General features: G+C 37.2%; 1 protein-coding gene and 1 long non-coding RNA gene across 2 annotated transcripts in view; both read left to right on the top strand.

The window, feature by feature from the left end:
- The window catches only part of FAM155A (family with sequence similarity 155 member A), a 440,672-nt gene that overhangs the window by 152,362 nt on the left and 268,898 nt on the right, over positions 1-19,412 (top strand). The gene's annotated exons all lie outside the window — the stretch shown is intronic.
- Positions 4,677-11,851, top strand: LOC108445272. The gene is made up of 2 exons (XR_001860079.1): positions 4,677-10,849; positions 10,981-11,851. It is a non-coding gene; the product is annotated as an uncharacterized LOC108445272 (long non-coding RNA).

Raw genomic sequence — 19,412 nt, 5'->3', positions numbered from 1 at the left:
TTTCCAGGGAAAAAAGTAATGGTCGTATCTTACATGAACTAATGCAAAAGTGAAATCTCAATCACATTAAGTAATTTGTTGTTTCCATATTTGTTCAGTGCTAAAAGCGAAAGAGTAGGAGAGGCTTAAAATTACTGTCATGTTTTTACCTCAATTCCACTCCCTGAGACAAGGCCATAGATGATGCTATTTTTGTTAGAGCTGCACCTTTGGTCTAATCTGAACACTGGTGACTAGAAATCATGAATTTAGGGCAACAGCAACAGCAGAACAGGGGAAAAAACAAAACAAAACGAAAAACCCACCACAAAACCAAAAAAATCTGTATGAATAATTCACGTGTTCACTGTTCATTGTATGCAGAATCTGACTTTTAATAATGAGGGAATAGTATAGTTGTGGACTTGTTTGAGTCAGTTTAAGGTAGGAGAACTGTAACACTTTTTCTCACTTCACTGACTTCCATCCATAATGTGATCATAAACTCACTGTCATTATTGTAGGCTGTCGATTTTTATGGAGGACAGGGGAAGTATTTTGTATAAAATCGGTGGTGGAAGTTCTCCTCTTCCACTGTGACTTTTTTTTTTTTGGTTGGAATCTCCCTTTTTGAGCATTTTTCTTTCCTGATTGCTGCTGTCATTTCAGTCATTTATTTACATTATTTTTCTCTTACATCTCTTCCCTTGAACAGAAAATTAGACTTTTCAAAATTTCTTGTGACTAGGTGAGATCCATTGGTATATTTTATTTCCCTTTCCCTTCCCTTCTCCAGAAAATTATTCTCTGTGCACCTTAATCTTTGCATCTCTTATGGTGAGAAGAAGAGTTAATAACTTACAAGTCAATGGGAAAAATAAAGTCTAAGTATGTTAACAAAACAAGAATGTGGTCCTTTATTTTCTATATCACCATTCATGAAATTGTAGAATAATTTAAGGGCATCACACCAGTGGCAGTTTTATAGATTGTGTAGTATTTTGCTTTGTCCATAGTGAATTCTGATCCTACTGAAACGTTTTTACTATTCAACTGTGCATGTATGCAGTGAGGGCAGAAGTGAAGAATTATGTTTTCTACTTCACAGTCCCTTTGAAATAATTTGCCACTTTGCATTAACAAGATGGGGGCAGCATGCAGAATTGCTTTCATTTTCTTTACACATTGGCCATACAGTTTAAAACAGTGTATATCTATAAATGGAGAAAAAATAACACTTTGATACGAGTATGGTAATCTTTGATCCATTTATATATGCACTGCATAAACAGCTTTTAAATATGCTATTATAATATGCAAGAGTCTATTTCTGTCTGTGATATTCCTGTGAGAATATCACAGATATTCCTGTGAGAGGGAAAGACGATCGGCTGCAAGGTGCAGTTGAGTGGGAGAAACAGTCTTGCAAATTACTGTGGGTAATGAGGAGGTGAGAACCATGTTCTTGTTGGTTAAGAATAACCTCCAAAAAGCACTCTTGAGTGTTTTGGCAGCAGTTGAAGCAATTGTCTCAGCTTTCCAGAGGTCTGGCAGGGCCAGCAGTAGAATTATGGATGTCTATGCCTATAGTCAGCTCCTCTCAGTCTGTTGCCCATGTTGTAATTCATAGGTTAGACCTGAGTCAGCATTCATTAGCACATTGTATGAAATTATGGAGTGTTAGTATCCAAGCTGGACTGGTCTTTTGCTCCATGAGACTACTTTCCTTCATGACAACTTTTGCTGAAATATAACTTGAATCCCAGTTGAAATTATCTTTCAATGTATGCACGTCTTGTTGAACTGCTGCATTCCTAGTGAGGTGAGGCACAGTTCACAAATGTCCATTACACACCCTGTTTTACACAGTGTTTTTAATATGGAAGTCTGGTTCTCCAAGCTTAGCTGCTATGACCACAACTCAAAAAGATTTTGGGTTTCTCCAAAAACTCACCTTGGGCCATAGCATGTTTTATGGACAACCACTTAGTCCAGATTTGTTCATGATATTCCAGGGAAAAGATGTCATCTAGTATGGAGTCTGTGTAATTTCCCATTTCATCATTCTTTCAACAGTTTTGGGGGTACATAAATAAATAATCAATCCATTTTCCTTGCAGCTATTGTCTATATACCTGTAAAATGCTGAATATACCTCATATGCAATAGAAACATTACTGAAGAATGTTCTGTTTCAGAGGGCACTCTGTCAGAATTTAGTCAGTTTATGCAGGGAGCAGATTTAAGTTATACTAATGTCAATGCAGAGGAGCTACAAACTTGTGTCAGCACTGGTACTGGTTTTAACCCTAAAAAGATACTAGTTACAAACCATGGTTTGAGATGATTGTAAGAATGGCATTTACAATATATAAGGTAAGAATATCCATACTGCAATATTGCTCAATCTTTGCTGTTTTTACGTCAATTCTGACTCATGAACCCATTCCAATGCTGCAGTCTTGCCATATTGCATCTTATTATATCAAGTGCCAAGAGCAATAACATAAAACCTTTGTTTTTCTTACATGCTCCATTTAATCTCTAAAAGCAGGACTCAGCTCAGTGGAGTGTGCACATATACCAGCATTATACCACTCCTATTCTAGAACCACAGCAGCCTTTGCTCATAAATTTCTAGACCACAGCAATGCACAAGTGAAGCATGTAGGTGAAAACTGTGAGAAGTTTAGTATCTAGTAAATCTAGCAGTCAGTTTCTGTAGCATTTGCAGTAAACCTCTTCTAGATGGCTGTATATTAAAGCCACATGCTCTAAAGAGATTTAGCCTTGTCTTGGCACCAGCTGAAAGAATAGGATATAATGTGTGCAGAACTTTATATTGCATGTCAGTAAGCTGATTCATTTCTTATTAGTTCTGGGTGAGTGTATGTGGGGGAGGAAGTAAAAGGGAGGGTGCACTTAGTTCTAAGAATATAAATTTTAAAAAAGTCAAACTGTAAACATGGTATTTGAGTATAAATATAGAGTGTCATATTTTCAATGACACTCTTACAGTAATTAGCACTTTTTGAAAGTGTATTATTTGCCTCCAGAAGGGGAAAATATGGCTTTACTGGAGCTGCATGTAAACAGCTTCAAGTGCAAGTTGACATGATTTTTCCAAGTAAAAAAATCTAGAATAGACTGAGACCCAACAGTACTTGACACAGAAAAACTACTGTTGATGCATACATAATACATTTCAAGAAAGCTAAGAAATCCAGTGAAAAGCTAGCTAAGACAGGACTATGGGTTGCCTAACATTAGAAAATTACAGTGCAGTGAGCTAGACTCTCCTGAAAATGGTCATTTCAGAGGAGCAGACACATAGAAGAGGTAATGGATGACTTCCCAATGTACATGCCTGCTTTGGATGTAGCTCAAGTAAAATGTACATCACTCCAAATGACCATCATATCTGTTTTCCATCCATTGCTAATATCTTCTGGTAAACAAAGTATATTTTTTTTGTTATAGAAGCTCACTTTTTCAACACTTTGTATACCAACCTTATAAAACTAATCTCTTTCAAACATCTTTCTTCCCATGTCCCAAATTTGCATTACCGGTGGAAGTTTAATATAATGATCTTCATGTGCTAGCAAGAAGGATCTTGCAAAATGGGAATACAGGATAACTGTCACTCACAACTGAGTAGAATTAAAGGCAATACTCATGCTTCACGGTACCTGGAGTAACATGTGGCTGTCAGGAAGAAGAACCTAATGTATTTGTTAAATTATTTATTTTTAAACTTAGCCCCAAGTCCCATGTGTAGTTTTAAATTATTGTACTTGTTTATTTGCTTTTACTTTTACAATGGTAAGCACAAGTTGCTATGGCATATAAGATTATGTGTGATTTTCATTTGTGGTCTCAAAGCAGTAGCCTGTCTTCAGTGTGCATTTGCATGTTGTTAAGATTTCTTCTGAGTGAGCTTAATAAGTCATCTACCAACTTTTCTTGACAAAGAAAATCCACTCTCAGCATCTCCAGTTTTACCCATTGTTGGTTGACATGGTAGGCATGAGGAAGGCTGGAAGAAATGGAAACTGTAAAAATACTGGAGTAATAAGAAAAAGCTTCATTTTTTTTTCAAATATCATCAAGTCTGAGGTAAAAATTAAAACCAGGCAGAGTAGAGTTGGTGCCTGTCATTTAGGTTTTTCAGTCTTATAGAGACAGTTTCTAGTTTCCCATCTGCATGTGCTCACTGTAATTGAAGCGCTGTTCAACATTTACATCCAATAATAAAATGTGATCCTAGCAACCTCATAAAGAAAAACTCCCTGCCCTTTCCTCAATCCTGTTTTATAAGTCAGGCATTCTTTAGATCACCAGAATGCTGTAAAGGAGAGAAGCTGTATGACTTGCCTTTCTAGAAAAAAAGAACAAACCAAAACCCTTAGATATTTGTATAACTGTGCCTCCTAAGATAAATTTCCAGGATGGGTTTTCTGTGAATTCATTATCTGCCTTGTAGCCTTACAAGTTAAAAAAATGAATTGACATTGATGAAGATCTTGCAAAGAATAAAGTAGTTGAGGTTTAAAAGAAAAAAATAGGTTAAGTTTTGTGATGGGTGACAATTGATCACTAAAACTATACAGGAAACAAAGATGAGAGGAGAGAAAAATTTACTCAATAATCCAGTTGAAAGTGTAAAACAAAGTAGGTGATGTTGGAGGCCTGTTTGTCTCAGGAAGCTTTCACTTACACTTTTCTGTTATAAAACTTTTTTCCACTTGAGGACTATATATTCGTGTTTATCAATGTTCCTAAAATGGCAGAGGAGTATATATTTTTTTCATTTACTCTATTAAAAAAAAATATTAGTATAAAAATGGGGTCATTATCAAGACAGCTAAAGAGAATAAAATTTTAGCATGTCATTCAGTAAAAAAAATATGCACGCTTACAGTAACTTCAGTATTTTATGTATTTCGTGCTGTGCCTATCCAGGCTCAACAGTTCATTGCCTCATTTGATTTTGACCACAAGGGTAAAAAATTCAGTGTTTATTGTCAAACCAGATACTGTGGTGTGAGAAAGATAGAAGGGGAGTTGCAGAAAAGAAGCTGAAAAGAGAGCAAAACCAGAAATCCGTTAAAAATAGTTGAGACGAAGTGTCTCTGTTCTTGAAGATGATGTACTGTACTTTCTGTTATACAATACAAAGGAAAGTGATTATAGCAAATTGGCTGTAAAAACACAGACCAGTAACATTTTGTTCTTGTTTTCTTGTGGGATAAAATGTATTGCGGGCTCTGGGGACTTGAAAGGAAGTACGTTCGGGGAGGTCTGCAGGAAGACGTGGTTGAGAGATGAGTTTCCAACTTGCTAAAGAAAATATAAAATGAGCAAACCTAAAAATAGAAATGTGAAGAAACGAGGAAGATGCACAACGGGAGAACCAAAGACGATGCACAACCAGTTAAGCTTCTTTCAGAATAAAAGAACAAGAAATAGTATCAGATTGGGATGATTATTCAAATACATGTCTTTGCTCACATTTTTATTCTTCACATTACTAAGTGTGTTTCTTCTTCTCTTTTTGTAGAAATTTTTAGGAATAAAGTGTATGTTCCATTTTTAGGGTCTCTATATCTGGCAATGCAAAAGAAACATGAAATGTCAATAGATTCCTTTGTTATACTGAAGTTGCTGAAAGAAATAAATTTTGAAAGTAACTGATGAGATAGAAAATTAGTTATCATCTCCCCTTTAACTGATGGGAAAAAAAAAAAGAAATGGGTATTGGCTCTCATTTTAGGGCAGAGAGCAACCTTAACTTAAAAATTATGTTAGAATTTTAAAGAATAATGCCGCTAAAGCTACCAAATGCACAACTTCACACAGAGTCACATACAGTCCCCTGTAATCCTGGCCTATCTGTATAAAGATACATGACATCAAGTCCTTCACAATCTGCATTAAAAAAAAAAAAATACTGTGAAACATTAGTTAAACTTTTTATTGTCTTTTGACTTAAAGCCTTTGGTTTTGCGGAAAAGGACATAGGGGTCCTGTGAGATACCAAACTGTACATGTGCCAGCAAAATGCCCTTGCTGTAAAGAAGACTAATGGTGTCTTAGGCTGTTTTACACTAAGTGTTGCCAGCAAGTCAAGGGAGGTGATTTTTCCCCTCTGGTCAGCCATGGTGAGGCCGCACCTGCAGTGTGTGTCCAGTTTTGGGTGCCCAGTACAAGTGACAGACATAATGGAGAAAGTCCAGTGAAGACTCACTGAGGTGATTAAGGTCTGGAGCAGGAGCACCTCTCCTATGAGGAAAGGCTGAGACAGGTGGCACTCTTCAGCCTGGGAAGTGAAGGCTCAGGGGGGATGTTAGTAATGTATATAAATACTTGAAAGGGAGGTGCAAAGAGGACAGACCCGGGCTCTTTCAGTGGTGCCCAGTGGCAGGACTAGAGCCAGTGGCAAAAACTGAAACACAGGCAGTTCCCTGGGAACATCAGAAAGCATTTTTTCACTGTGGGTGTGACTGAGCACTGGCACAGGCTGCACAGAAAGGTTGTGGAATCTCTATCCTTGGAGATAATTCAAAAGCCAGCTGAAAGTGATTCTGGCCAACTCGCTCTGGGTGGCTGGGCTGGAACAGGAGGGTGGGACTACATAACCTCCAGAGCTCCCTTTCAACCTCAATCATTTTGCAATTCTGTGATTCTTCAGTTAGTTGATAAGATGAAGGTAATTCTTAATGTTTTGGTTCAACCGCAAATATGTTTTCAAGGTGCTTGTTGAAATATTTTTTTTCCTCATTCTCTTCAAGGAATTCCTTCTTTGAGTCTCAGAATAACACCTTCTTCCTTTTAGCTGTCACAAGTCCCTGGTACTCTATATTGTATGGACAGCATTGCAACAAACTGCTACAAATTCAAAATCAATTTTTAAATTTAAAAAAAAAAGCTACAATAGCAAAATTGCAAAACTTCTTGGATTATAAATATGCCAAATATTTCATATTCACCAACGTTTCAAATCAATAATTTGTAGCTCAAATCAAGTTTATTCTCTGTAGCACAATTAATCAGTGATAAGTTTGCTCCATCATAACAGAAAAGTGAATACAGTGAAATACTGCACAAATTCAAAGCTACAGAAACACATGTATATTAAATATACATGACTGAAATACTATGCATGTTGTGCCAAAGTTGAAAGAACTTTTTTTCAATTAATTTTCTTGCCAGTTCTGCTGAAATACAGAATTTGCCTTTTAATCTGCAGAAAAATTCACGCTAAAGCCCACGTTTATCTTTCTTGAAAAAGTAAAAGCTGACTTTTCCAAGTATGAAATTGTTTGTCATTCAAATTAATAACTCAAAGCATATAGCTAAGGCTCTATTTAATTTGAGCTGACAAAGAGGAAACAGAAGTAAAATTATTGCAATATAGAAACAGCAGAAAGATACATATTGTATGAATACCTTCTTCAAATATCTGTCTATTTTAAAAGGAAATTTATCCAGTAAGGAACATGGGTTTCTTGTCTTAAAAGCTCCAAGTTATTGAACAAGGGGAAACTATCAACAATACAATTACTCTTACATAATAATAGTTAGATAATAGATAATAAAAAGTCTTCTCAAGGTTGGTGAAATTACGTTTATCATAATGAAATCACATTATTTTTATCAATTTATATTTCAAATATACAGGTTTTCTTTTTGCTTTTGAATGCCGTCAACCTTCTACAGTAAGCATCTGTGGTTTCTTTTGGGTGGCTAGTATAAAAAATAATTGTTAATATAAATTTAAAGGGTTGACACTTTAATAAATTATATGGAGTTAGGAAGAAGTGTCCATATTCCTATTGTTTCAAGCCTGTGAATCTGAACAGGTCCTTAATTGTTTGTGCTTAATTTGGACATTAAAAACCACCAACCAACCCAGACAATTTTTTCATGTTTTTTATAATGTTAGACACAAGTGGTGGAGGTCTAGTAATAAACAAATTGAATGAGCTTACCTCATATAACCATACAAATGCTGGATCCTCTAGTTTCACTGCCCTGTCAAAGCAGGACACTTCCAGACACTGTGCCACCTCCTTGTGATTTTGTCTATTTGAGTCTTGGAAAGATTAAAATTTCACAATGTCTGTTCCAGCTATACACTGTTGTACTAGTGAAGAAGCTCTTCCTAAAATGTGGTTTGACTATTGTGCTTTCTAATACTGCATGCTCTTGTTTATGTCTCTGCTGCTCGAGTAGGCTGTTGTGACTATCTCCTGAACTCTTGGTCAGAATAAATGAGCTCTTGATTTCTCCTCTTAGGTCTTCTTACTATCTTTCTAACCCTTCCCTGAACTCAGATCTTTTTTGGACAGCCTTCTTGAGCTTTGATGGCCCAGAACTCAACATTGTACGTATTGCTCAACTAAGTTGCATCTTGACTTTGAACACTTAGGCTGACTTGAAGGAGAATATTTTATGTAGATCCAGGTCATACAGTTTTAACCAAATGTGTAACAGATGTGAAAGTCTGAGGTGAAATGAACATTTTCCAAGTGCTTTGTACAGTGATATTTAAAAGAAGCCAGATACTTTTCCATGTGAATGATTTAGGTAGACAAATTCAAAACTTATGGGGCCTGTGATGTGCTGTCCTTAAGTACTGATAAGTGACTCAATTTGGAAGTGCATTTTCATACATATTTTAGCTAAAGTACCTCTGAATTTTCATACAGGATAATTAAACACTGCATGCCAGAATCATGAAAGAAAAGTGTTATTATTAGCCTTTTTAGAATTATTTCAAAGCATATTTCATCTTAACCGTGTACTTTAATAGTTTAGGTAAACATTAGGTTTCTTTTCATCCTTATTTTTAGCTAGTGTATTGCTTGTGTGACCGTGAGAGAGTGCTTGCTTTGATTTCTCACAAGGCTGATTTCAAGCCATGTTACTAGAATTCATTTCTCAGAGTTTGCCCATAGACTGCTGAGATAATATGGCTTTATGTGTATGCCATCAAAATTACATTAAAAAGTAAGATGGAGGAAGGAAGAGACCAGAACACACTTTTGTGATTTTTTTTCAACATCCATACATGAAATCTCTGGTGATCTACCAATATTCTTACTTCAACATTTTTCTACTGAACTGAAAGTGAGAATCCAACATATGCTAAAGAAGTTGAAGAAGTAGTGTTTTTATTGAACTTAACCAGTTAATTCAGAACACGAAGAAGTGGTGTAAGGACTTTGCATAGAGAACATGTTCACATTCCTACTTGCTTCAGCTACATTTTACTGATGCAAGCAATACCATGCATTGCTGATTAGGTTCTATATTTGATATCATGCCCACTTTTATTCACATTACCAAACCAGAATGTGTGTGCTGAGTCTTAAACAGTGAGTCATTGCTGCCTTGAACTTAGCTGCCTTGCAAGTCCTGAGATTGCCTTAAAGGCTACAGTAGATAGTCTAAATTGGGTCACACATAATCTCTCTTGATTTGAAGAACTTGGGTAGGGGTATTCAGTAAGTTTGATTGGCATCAATAACTTGACTAGCACAAAAGGACTTGGGGAATATATTATCATGTTTGGGAAACTTTGCTATCTAAAGAAAAGTTGAGGGGAATTTGCAATAGATTTTTTCATCAAAACAAGTAGTACATAATTTTGCCCCAAAATAATTGTTATATCTTGAATACTGAGCCTAGGAAGGCCTGGGGCAAAGGAAAAAGTCTATTTTCAGGAAAATTCATCCAACAGTATGATTTTGCTGTTGGTACTAGTGGTATCAACTATTTTTAATGGGTGATGTTACTTTGCTATCTGAAAAAATACTTCTGGAGTGATATTCAGTTCTTAGGCCAAAGTCTCTCATTCACTCTCCCTACAAGATACAGATGGAGAGAGAAACATTGTATTTTATGCAAGAAAGCATCAAGAAGAAATCATTTCCGTGACCATCTGCTATATGCATTACAAATGGTAAATATGAATAAAATATATAAATTCAGAGAATATGACAAAAGTCTATCTCAAGTGGTAGGCTGTAAATCAATCATTTTGGTTTTGTATCTTCTAGAAGAATATGGTAAGGAGCCGTGTTGTGGTTTCACCCCAGCCAGCAGCCAAGCTCCATGCAGCTGCTCCCTTACTCCTCCACCAGCAGGATCAGGAAGAGAATCAGAAGAGTAAATGCTAGAAGACTCATGGGTTGAGATAAAAACTGTTTAATAGGGCAAGCAAAAGCCATTCACACAAAGCAAAGCAAAAGAAGGATTTAATTCTCTGCTTTCCATGGGCAGGCAGGGGTTCAGCCACCTCCAGGAGAGCAGGGCCCCATCAGGTGCAACAGTGACTTGGGAAGACTAACACCACCATTCCAATAATTCTCCCCTTCCTCCTTCTTTCCCACACTTTATATACTGAGCATGATGCCATATGGTCAGGAGCACTCCTTTGGTCAGTTGGTGTCACCTGTCCTGGCTGTGTCTCCTCCCAACCTCTGATGTACCCCCAACTTCCTCACCAGCATGGCAGTGCAAAAAGCAGAAAAGGCCTTGGCTCTGTGTAAACCTTGCTCAGAAGTGACAAAAACATCTCTCTATTGTCAACTCTGTGTTCAGCACAAAACCAAACCATAGTCCCATACTAGACGCTGTGAAGAAAATTACCCCAGCTGAAACCAGCACAAGCCTTTACCACACATCCTTGGTGCTGCTTGAAAGTTCTTTAAAGGGTAGTTACTAGTCATCAGCTTCATCTTTAAATCCATTTTCAGCATCTGCCTTGGAGATGCTCTTTGCCCTTCTGTGTTCTCTGAAGTAGCCAGGCAGAGCGCATGATCCTGCTCCTTACTGGTGAAGACTTCTCCTGGCTTCAGAAGTAAGTTCTGTCTGTATTCAGCAAGCAGCATCTAATATAAAAATTTGTACCTACTAAATAGAAAAAAGATTAAAAAGTGAAACTGTGGGATTTGATTGTCTAAAAAATTTGTTATTTGTTTTAATTTACAGGACTCTTCATGTGCCGATTCTGTATCTGTCAGCAAACATTCTCCTGTAAGCCACTGTCGCTTGCTGTCACTAGAGAGTCGCTGGACATAAGGCTGCTTGAGCAGTTTGAAAGAAAAAACATGAGGCGACAACTGTTCTTTGTAAAGCTCAGTAAAACAGAGAAAGCCTTGAAGCAGAAACCTCTGTTTCTCAAGTTATTTTCCTCCGTCAGCATCTGCACAGTTTATCTCAAGCAGAGGTTTGTGTTACTTCCAATTTTCTGAGACAAGCAGGTGTTATACATAGATGCTTAGAGGATGTACACAAAGGAGAACATACCCTGCCTGCCATAATGGACTTGAACTGATGAGAAAAGGACATCAAAATTCAACTTGCAGAGAAGAAGAAAAGCCAGTTCCAAACCCTGGAGCAATTACGTGACTTTCTTCCAATTTATACTCACATCTTCTTATCAAAATTTATCTCTGCAAGGGATTACTGAAAGAATATCTATGAGAATGAAGCTTTCAGAGGAATATCTCAGGTCAGTGAAGAAACAGTCAAACACAATGAATTATCATTCAAGTTAACTTCATGTTTTTACCTATGAATTTTGGGGGTCAGGGGTTTTAGCTAGTTTGGAAAAAAATTGAAAAAAAACCCAATTTTTTTTATCAGCATACATTGCATATTCCAAGGGGAATGGTATTTGTTTGCCAATCTTATGAGGACTGCTGCAAGTATGTCTCATAGTTGACTCCTTTAAAAAAAAAGGAAATAGCATGGAATTCATGATCAGGATTGATGTAATTTTGCACATTTTATTCTGATAGTCCTTTTGTAATGTTATTTCAAAAAGCATAATAAAAGTTTTCTTTTTATTTAATTATGACTTCTACGAGTCCCTTTCTTTCAGTAACTCAAAATTTTCCCTTAGCTGCTCTTTTTCATATTCTTCTTTCAAACTCTCCTAAGGTATCCCAACAGCAAAATACCTCTATTTAAAGCACAATGAATATCAAATAGCAGATAGAAATTAGCAAGCACAGGCTAAACCCTAATGAAACTATTGGGAAGGCATATATATCATAGAGTTAATTAATTGTATAATAAATATGTGTGTTTATATACATGTGTGTGTGCAGTGAGAGAGAGAGAGAAATTTTGCATGTTGATCTGTTGGAAGGCAGAGATAGGAAAGAAGGAAGATTCAGGAGAATCTCTCAGTATCATATGTAAATTCTTTTATCTTCAAACCTCCACCCTAGTGATAAGGCCTCTTAGGGAAAAAAAAATGTACAAGGCAGAAATTTGCTTCAAAGCTTCTTACCAGAGTCTGAACAGCCATAATGGTGCTAGTAGACAAAGTCAATCTCATTTACCTCGTGTGACAGGATGGTTACATAGAGAAAACAGATAACATTTTCCTGTGTTGAGGTGGGGTTTTCATTTTTGTTTGTTCTGTCTGTACCAGTGTTAGAGAACCTAAGATATGTACTTTACATGATAATAAAAAAAAAAGGTACAAAATATAGCCTTACTCCTTTTACAACTAACAAAACTCCTATTTTGCTTTCCTTCTCATGTAAATGTGATATAAAGTATCAGTGGTGAGAAGAAGCTCTTACTACACTAGTATCCATAAAATTCAAGATGCTTAATTGAATGCTGTCCCTCTAATAAAAACCACAAAAGAAATTGCTGTGAACTTCTGCTTTTTCTACAAAGCCCCTTTTTTAATCTGTTGTCTTTGTCTGAAATTTGAAAGTTAAAAGTCAGTAGGGTACAGATGTATTCTAAGGGAATATAAATCCAGGAAAATATTGTCTTTGCAAACAAACCATTATGCTACCAAAAAAAAAAAAAAAGTAGGACATGGAAATCCTTATGAGTTTATGTTTATTATTTTATTTGGGGAATAGTAAACACTTTATGCTGAAAGCTCAGGATAAAAACCAAACTAATCTTTTAGATGTAAAAATGTTAAGAGAATATTTAAAGTACTTAGAAGGAGGTGAATTTCCTCTTAATGGAGTTTACTTTAGAGATAAATGCTGACTTTCTAAGAGTCACACTTAAAATTACTGCAGCTGGGAAGACTGCAAATATACTTCAAAATTCATGGATCGATAAAGGAATTCCCAACCTGACAAGCTGCAGTTCTGCAAGGAGGCAGAGCATCACTTTTGCGCTGCTGAGGCTCGAAGCATGAAGGACCAACGGTGTAAAACAGTAGTTTGTTTTTCCACTGATAAGAAATGCAAAAAGTCAATAGACAGGATAGCACAGCATACCACACTGGTACTGTGGAAGAAATAAAGCAGAGATGAAAAAAGGTGGGAAGTGTGTAACAGAACAACCAGAGCAGAGATGCGAGTTTTGAGACTTATGAACAACTAATCAATAGCAACAGATGGACTCAGATGTGTCAGAAACATAAAAAGTCGGGGAAGTCTAGGGTTGATGTTCTTTCATATCTGTTGCTGAACCATATATTTTATCTCTATTTACTCAATCAATGTAATGAATGTTTAGAATTAAATAAAAAACACTAAATCTCTGGACTTAGCTTATGTTTAATTGATAGCTAAAAGTTTGGGTGACATTTTTAACTCAGTTGTTCTTTTTCTGTCCCTTCCATGTGTAGGACCTGATTGCAGTCTCAAAAGGCTAGAAAATTTGATATGAATTAATTTAAAAGGAGACTAAGCCTGCTAATGTCCTAGAAAAGTATGTCCACATTTCTTTTTGTGGGTCTTGTCAGCCCAGCTTAAAGCCAGTACTTCCTTTGCTTCAACTGTGTGGTGTTTTACTCTTCCTGATGTATTTGGGAATTACAGTGCGCACTTAGCCAAAGAAAGAGAGCTTTCATCAGAATAAACCTTTGCTTCATGTTTTATTTGTCATCCTAAACTGATTACTGCATTATTTAGTGGAATGAAAGCACTGACATAACATATGTGCAAAGATCTTATTTCCTCAGTTTTGAGGAAAAGGTTGGAGGGTTTTTTTGGTTTTGGTTTTGGTTTTTGTGCTTTCTTTTCGGGGGGGGGGTGTTTGTTTTTTTTTTGTTTGGTCTTTTTTTTTTTTGGTATGTTTGTTGTTTGTTTAGCAGCAGAAATCTCATTCTTAGCTGCAAGTTCAAATCAAGTGTACCTTGACTTGTATAAGGCAATTGACATGGCCCAGCACAACATCCTTGTCACTGCACTGGGGAGACATTGATGAATGGACTATTTGATGGATAAGGTATTGTCTGGATGGCTGCATCCAACAAATTGACAATGGCTCAGTGTCCATATGGATAACGGTAACAAGCAGTGTCCCTTAAGGGTTTGTGTTGGAGCCAGAACTGTTCAATATCTTTATTGATGACACAGAGAGTGGGATGGCGTGCACCCTCAGCAAGTTTGTGGATAATACCAAGCTGAGTGGTGCAGTCAACACACCGAAGAGAAGGGATGCATCCAGGGGGACCCTGATGGGGTTGAGGTGTGGGCCCATGTGATGCTCATGAAGTTCAACAAGACCAAGTGCAAGGTCTTGCACCTGTGTTGGGGTAATCCCCGGTATCAATACAGAGTGCATGAATAAATCGATCGAGGGCAGCCCTGCAGAAGACTTGGTGCATGGGGAGTATGAGCTGGCAAAGTGCACTTGACAGAAATGTGCAATGGACAGAAAGTCCATTGTATCCTGGGCTGCATCAAAAGAGGTGTGACCAGCAGGTCAAGGGAGAGGATTCTGCTTCTCTCTCTGTTGTGAGACCCCATTTGGAGTACTGCATCCAACACTCATTTGAAATCAATGGATCTACAGAAAAACTGGGAGCTGGTGCTGCAGATCTGTTGCATGTATTCCATGGAAAGGGTAAAAAAAGATCCAAAATTTTACACAGTGGAATGAACAGTGGTGTGATAGAGAGTTAGAGTTCTTCAGCCTGTTTTAAAGTAGCAGGTCAGTTCAATAAACCTTACTGTACTTCCTTGTGAATTTTTTTGTATTTCAGTATGGTTTCACTTTTGTTTGCACAACAACAGTACTACTGCTGTGGAAGTTAATCTCAGGACATAGTGTGCTACACTAGAAAGAAGAAGAGTATTGCAAGGAAACATTGCAGTGAGTGTTATATTCACAGAACTTGTGACTGTTTTGTTTGTTTATTTGGGAAAATAGCTACACCTGACCTAACACATGCATGAAATCTCTATCTTTTCAACACCCCATATATTTTATATGGTTTCTGTATATGTCAAGAATGTTGAATTAATGAAAATATTCTATAAATAGAGTTATTAGTTGATAATAATAGTAAATATAAACATGGAAAAATTCTAAAGTGAAACAGGATGCTAGAGAGGAAACGTTTGAACCACAGGAAAGCAGACAGTCACTGTACCTCTTTTTCTCTCTACTACTTGGATATTACTGTTTTATTATCTTCTTCCCCCTTCCCAATATGGCTATGCACAGACTTAGTGTTTGCTTTTAAAAGTAATAAAAAATCATATTAACCATCACACAGCTTTGTTTTGATTTTTTATCTCTTTTTTTTTAATAGAAATTTTAAGTTAAAATTTTCCCGACAAATCAAAGCTGAGACATTTACAGGGAATTTTTTTAGCTTTTTCTAATGGAGAAATTGAAGAAGTCCAATTTTAGCAATCACACAATTTAAATATAACTTAGACAAGAAGAAAATGTGACAATAATTAAAAGTATAAGTTTAAATGCTTAGATAAAATCTACTAGAAAGAACTAATTGGTTGCAATTTCACTGCAGAAAATCACTTTATGCATGTAATGTATGAATGGAAAATGAATTTACTAATTGTACAACTTCAATTAACTTTCCTGTAAACATCTTTTTATATATACATCAGCAGTCTAATAGTAGTTGAAGATGGGATTTTTTTTTTTTTTTAACAGCTCTTTAATATTTTCTTGCTGGCTTCTGAGGAGTTAGACAAAAACATAAGTCAGGAATTGGGAAAAAGACTTGAGCTGGCAAGTGTGTATGTTTGCCTTTAATTCTCTGCATGTGGGGAGCTCTGTTATGCTGCAAATCCTGTTTAAGTGTAGAAAGCTAATCACAGTCCTGTATGTGTGAAGGAATTAGACCCTGTTTTCCCACTGAGGTTAAATTCTACATTTTTCTCTGCTAGCTCAGGTTTTATGAGCTTTGAAATATTTTAGATTAAGCTTTGCCTCAGGCATGTGGTAAGCAAGGTGATTTACCTCCCTTTATTTGTCATTGAAGCAGTGGAGAGAAGTAATGTATGATCTTGAAGTTATCTTGCTGCTTAATAGCTTGGCAAGGTTATGCAATATGTAAATTACCCAAAAGTAAACAAGTTTTTCCAAGCAGCTGCAATATATATATGTATATATTTCTTTACTTTTTGCTTATTTACTTTCCATTCGGGAATTCAAACCTCTAAAAGGTCTTTATCCCAAGGTCTACAATGATGCAAGTAAAATTATTTCCCTAGGTTAGCTGCAGCATCTCTGTTCAGAGGACCAGTCTCGGCTCTTCTCAGAACTTCCTTGGTCTTGAGAAGCCTCTTGAGTACCTTCTTTTCTGACTCTTTCATCCAGGATTTGGCTTTTAAAACAGAAATGAAATAACTTGTATCCAGTGATCATTTCTCAATCTCTTAATGATTTGCCTTAGAGATAAATTCTGCCTATTAGAAAATAAACTTCTGTGTCCTGACACCTGATAAAAAGAGATTTGATTTTCCATTGCTTCTGTGCAGTCAGAGTTTCAATGTGGTAACAAGACAGGGTGTCTGATGGTTTTGGTGTGTTTTTTTTTTTTTAGGTGAATTTCATGATAATGTAGTTTCACTTTGAGACATTAGGAGGGTTTCAGAGTCCTCCAATATTTTCCAAATAAGTAAAGAAACTTAGATTTAGGGCACCTTCACCCTGTAAGAACAAGTGTAGAAAGACTTGCTGTAAAAATACACGTTTGATGGGAGCTGTTGTATTACTTCCATGACTTTCCCACACAACAGCCTCTGCTCTTATTTCCTTCTGACATCTCAGACAAAGCATACTTAAAGTGGCAGCAAAATGATTCCCTAGTAATTTAAAAATAGACTCTATTCATATTGGACAATCTTCCTTAGACTTATTCTATCATGAAATGCTTTATTTCTTTTTGTTGAAAAAGCTGTGCCTCGGGCTTGTTTAAGGGAAATGCTCTCATGAAGGCAAGGCATGTGGCACAGGACATGTAGAAGACTCTAGAAACCCCTGTATGAGCAAACATTTTCAGGGAGAGAGTGTCATACCTCTGTGCTACTCTGTAGCAATTTGTCGGGAAATGTTTCAGTAAATAAAGACATTCTCTCAGTGGTCATTGAAATCCTATAACCTAGAACTGATGAAATGCTCCATTCATTTCTGCAGTGTCAAAATGAACAGGAATGAAGTAAGGTTAAAAACCTATGGAAAAGTGACAGTTTGACAAAAATATGAATAGTATTTTTTTTCAGCAATGGGCTGGCACAGTGCTGGGTGGATGGATGGCAAAGAAAAACCTTTTTTTACATGGTGTTGGTTTGATGCAAAGAGAGCAAAAGGTCTTCAGGAGGAACAGTGCAATTTCTTAATATTGTAAATAATGTGGGACAAAACTGAACTGGAAAGTGAATAGGTTGTCTTCCAGCCATCCTACAGGTACTAACAATTATTTTGTTTCTAACCCCAGATTTCCCATAAATCTTCCCACTCTCTTATTCATATAAGCATCAAATCAATTACTCACATTACATAAAATTAGCCTCAGCATGGAATCAACCTTGTTAATTTTAGCTTCTTATGATTTTGACTCTTAAATAATATTAAGTGATCAGATTATAATGTACTGAATATTTCATATGTCAATGTATCCTCTGAGTCTGTCCTGGTGATATTTTAATTAAGAAATTATCATAATTCGTTAGTAGAATAGCCAAGATGTTGCTAACAGTCCTTTAGAACCTTTAAAAGTCCCTGTCAGTTTGTGGGAGCACAGATATCGGATGAGCTTTCTTTTGCAGGAAGCCGGAAGGTTAACTACTAAATCTGATCAAAACACTTTTTCTGGAAAATTTTATGAAATACCATATCTTTTTAGGCTGAGAGGTAAGTCAGGATGTCCCTCATGCACCCTTGCTCCAAGAAGATCCAGCTGTGAGGTCAGACCAGGGACTTTGCTTGGGACTTTGCCCAGATGGGCCTTGGAACCCTTCAAGGACTGGAGCCTGCCACGCCTGGGGAACCTGTCTCTGCCTGCTCCCTTCCCTGCCTGCCCTCATGGGGAAAGGTTTCAGAACCCAGCCTGAACCCCTCTCACTTCAGTTCATGCCTGGTGTACCCTGCCCTGCCACACACAGCTCTGAAAAGCGCATCTGCCTCTCTACATCCCCTCCCAGTAGGTACTGGGGTGGCTGTGATGTCCCCCTGAAGTTGTCTTTGCTCCAGGCTGGACAAGCCCCACTGCCTCAGGCTCTAGGACAGTGCTCACAGGACACCCTCAATCCCTGAGGGTTGTGGGGATGAACTCACTTCAGGTTCTTGGTGTCTTTCCTGTGCTGGAGGGCATTAAACTAGCCAGGGCATCCAGATGTGGTCTGACACAGTGCTGGGCAGAGGTGATAAGCCCTGCCCTGAGCTCTTGGCAGCACTCCTGCTGACACAGCCCTGGATGACATTGGACATCTTTGATGCCAGGGTTCACTGCTGGCTCCTGCCCAGCTCCCAGGGCCCCAGTGTCAAAAGCATGGCTGAAGCACATGAAAGACATTCCTGGTGTTCTCTTTGTCCACAGTTGTAGTCATTTTAGCACATAAGGCCATCAGGTAAGATTTGCGTGATTTATGCCTGGCAAATCCATCCAGACCATTCCCAATCATCTTGTCCTTCTTGTGTCAAATGAGTAGCTCTGCCAAACCAGAAGAAGGTAGGAGAACAAAGAAAGCAAATTTTGGCTTTCATTACTTGGTTAAATTCTGATTTAGAAAAGTGAGATGTAGCTGAAAGCTTTGTTGTATTGATGTGAAAGGAAAAATTTCTGCTGCGGATCAGGCATCCCAAGGACTCAAACTGGCAACTTTTTACAAAGTCACCCCAAATGCTGAGGAGGACGTTTTTTTCTGACAGTGCTCTTTTTTCTGGAAAACAGTACCCTGCCAAATGCTGTTTTAACTAAAATGCTCAAAATGCCTCTGTTCCACTAAGAAGCAAAGATGATTCTGAAAACTCAGAAGTTTTCAGAAAAAACAATTTCTGTTCCTAGTTCAGTTCCTGTGAATGCTGAATGGATTTGGTATCATGGCACCTAGCAGAGGAAACTGACACAAGGCAGCAGTCACATAAAGTAACGTTGACTTGAAAGGAGCCTGGAGCAGCATTGATTATTAGAAATAGATGTTCTTCTATACACGTGCTTCAAATAGGTTCCT

This window comes from Corvus brachyrhynchos, unplaced genomic scaffold (genome assembly GCF_000691975.1).
Source record: "Corvus brachyrhynchos isolate BGI_N302 unplaced genomic scaffold, ASM69197v1 scaffold92, whole genome shotgun sequence".
In the NCBI taxonomy this organism is placed as follows: domain Eukaryota; kingdom Metazoa; phylum Chordata; class Aves; order Passeriformes; family Corvidae; genus Corvus; species Corvus brachyrhynchos.
The sequence above is the reverse complement of the archived record's forward strand: the minus strand, read 5'-3'. Positions and strand labels throughout refer to the sequence as shown.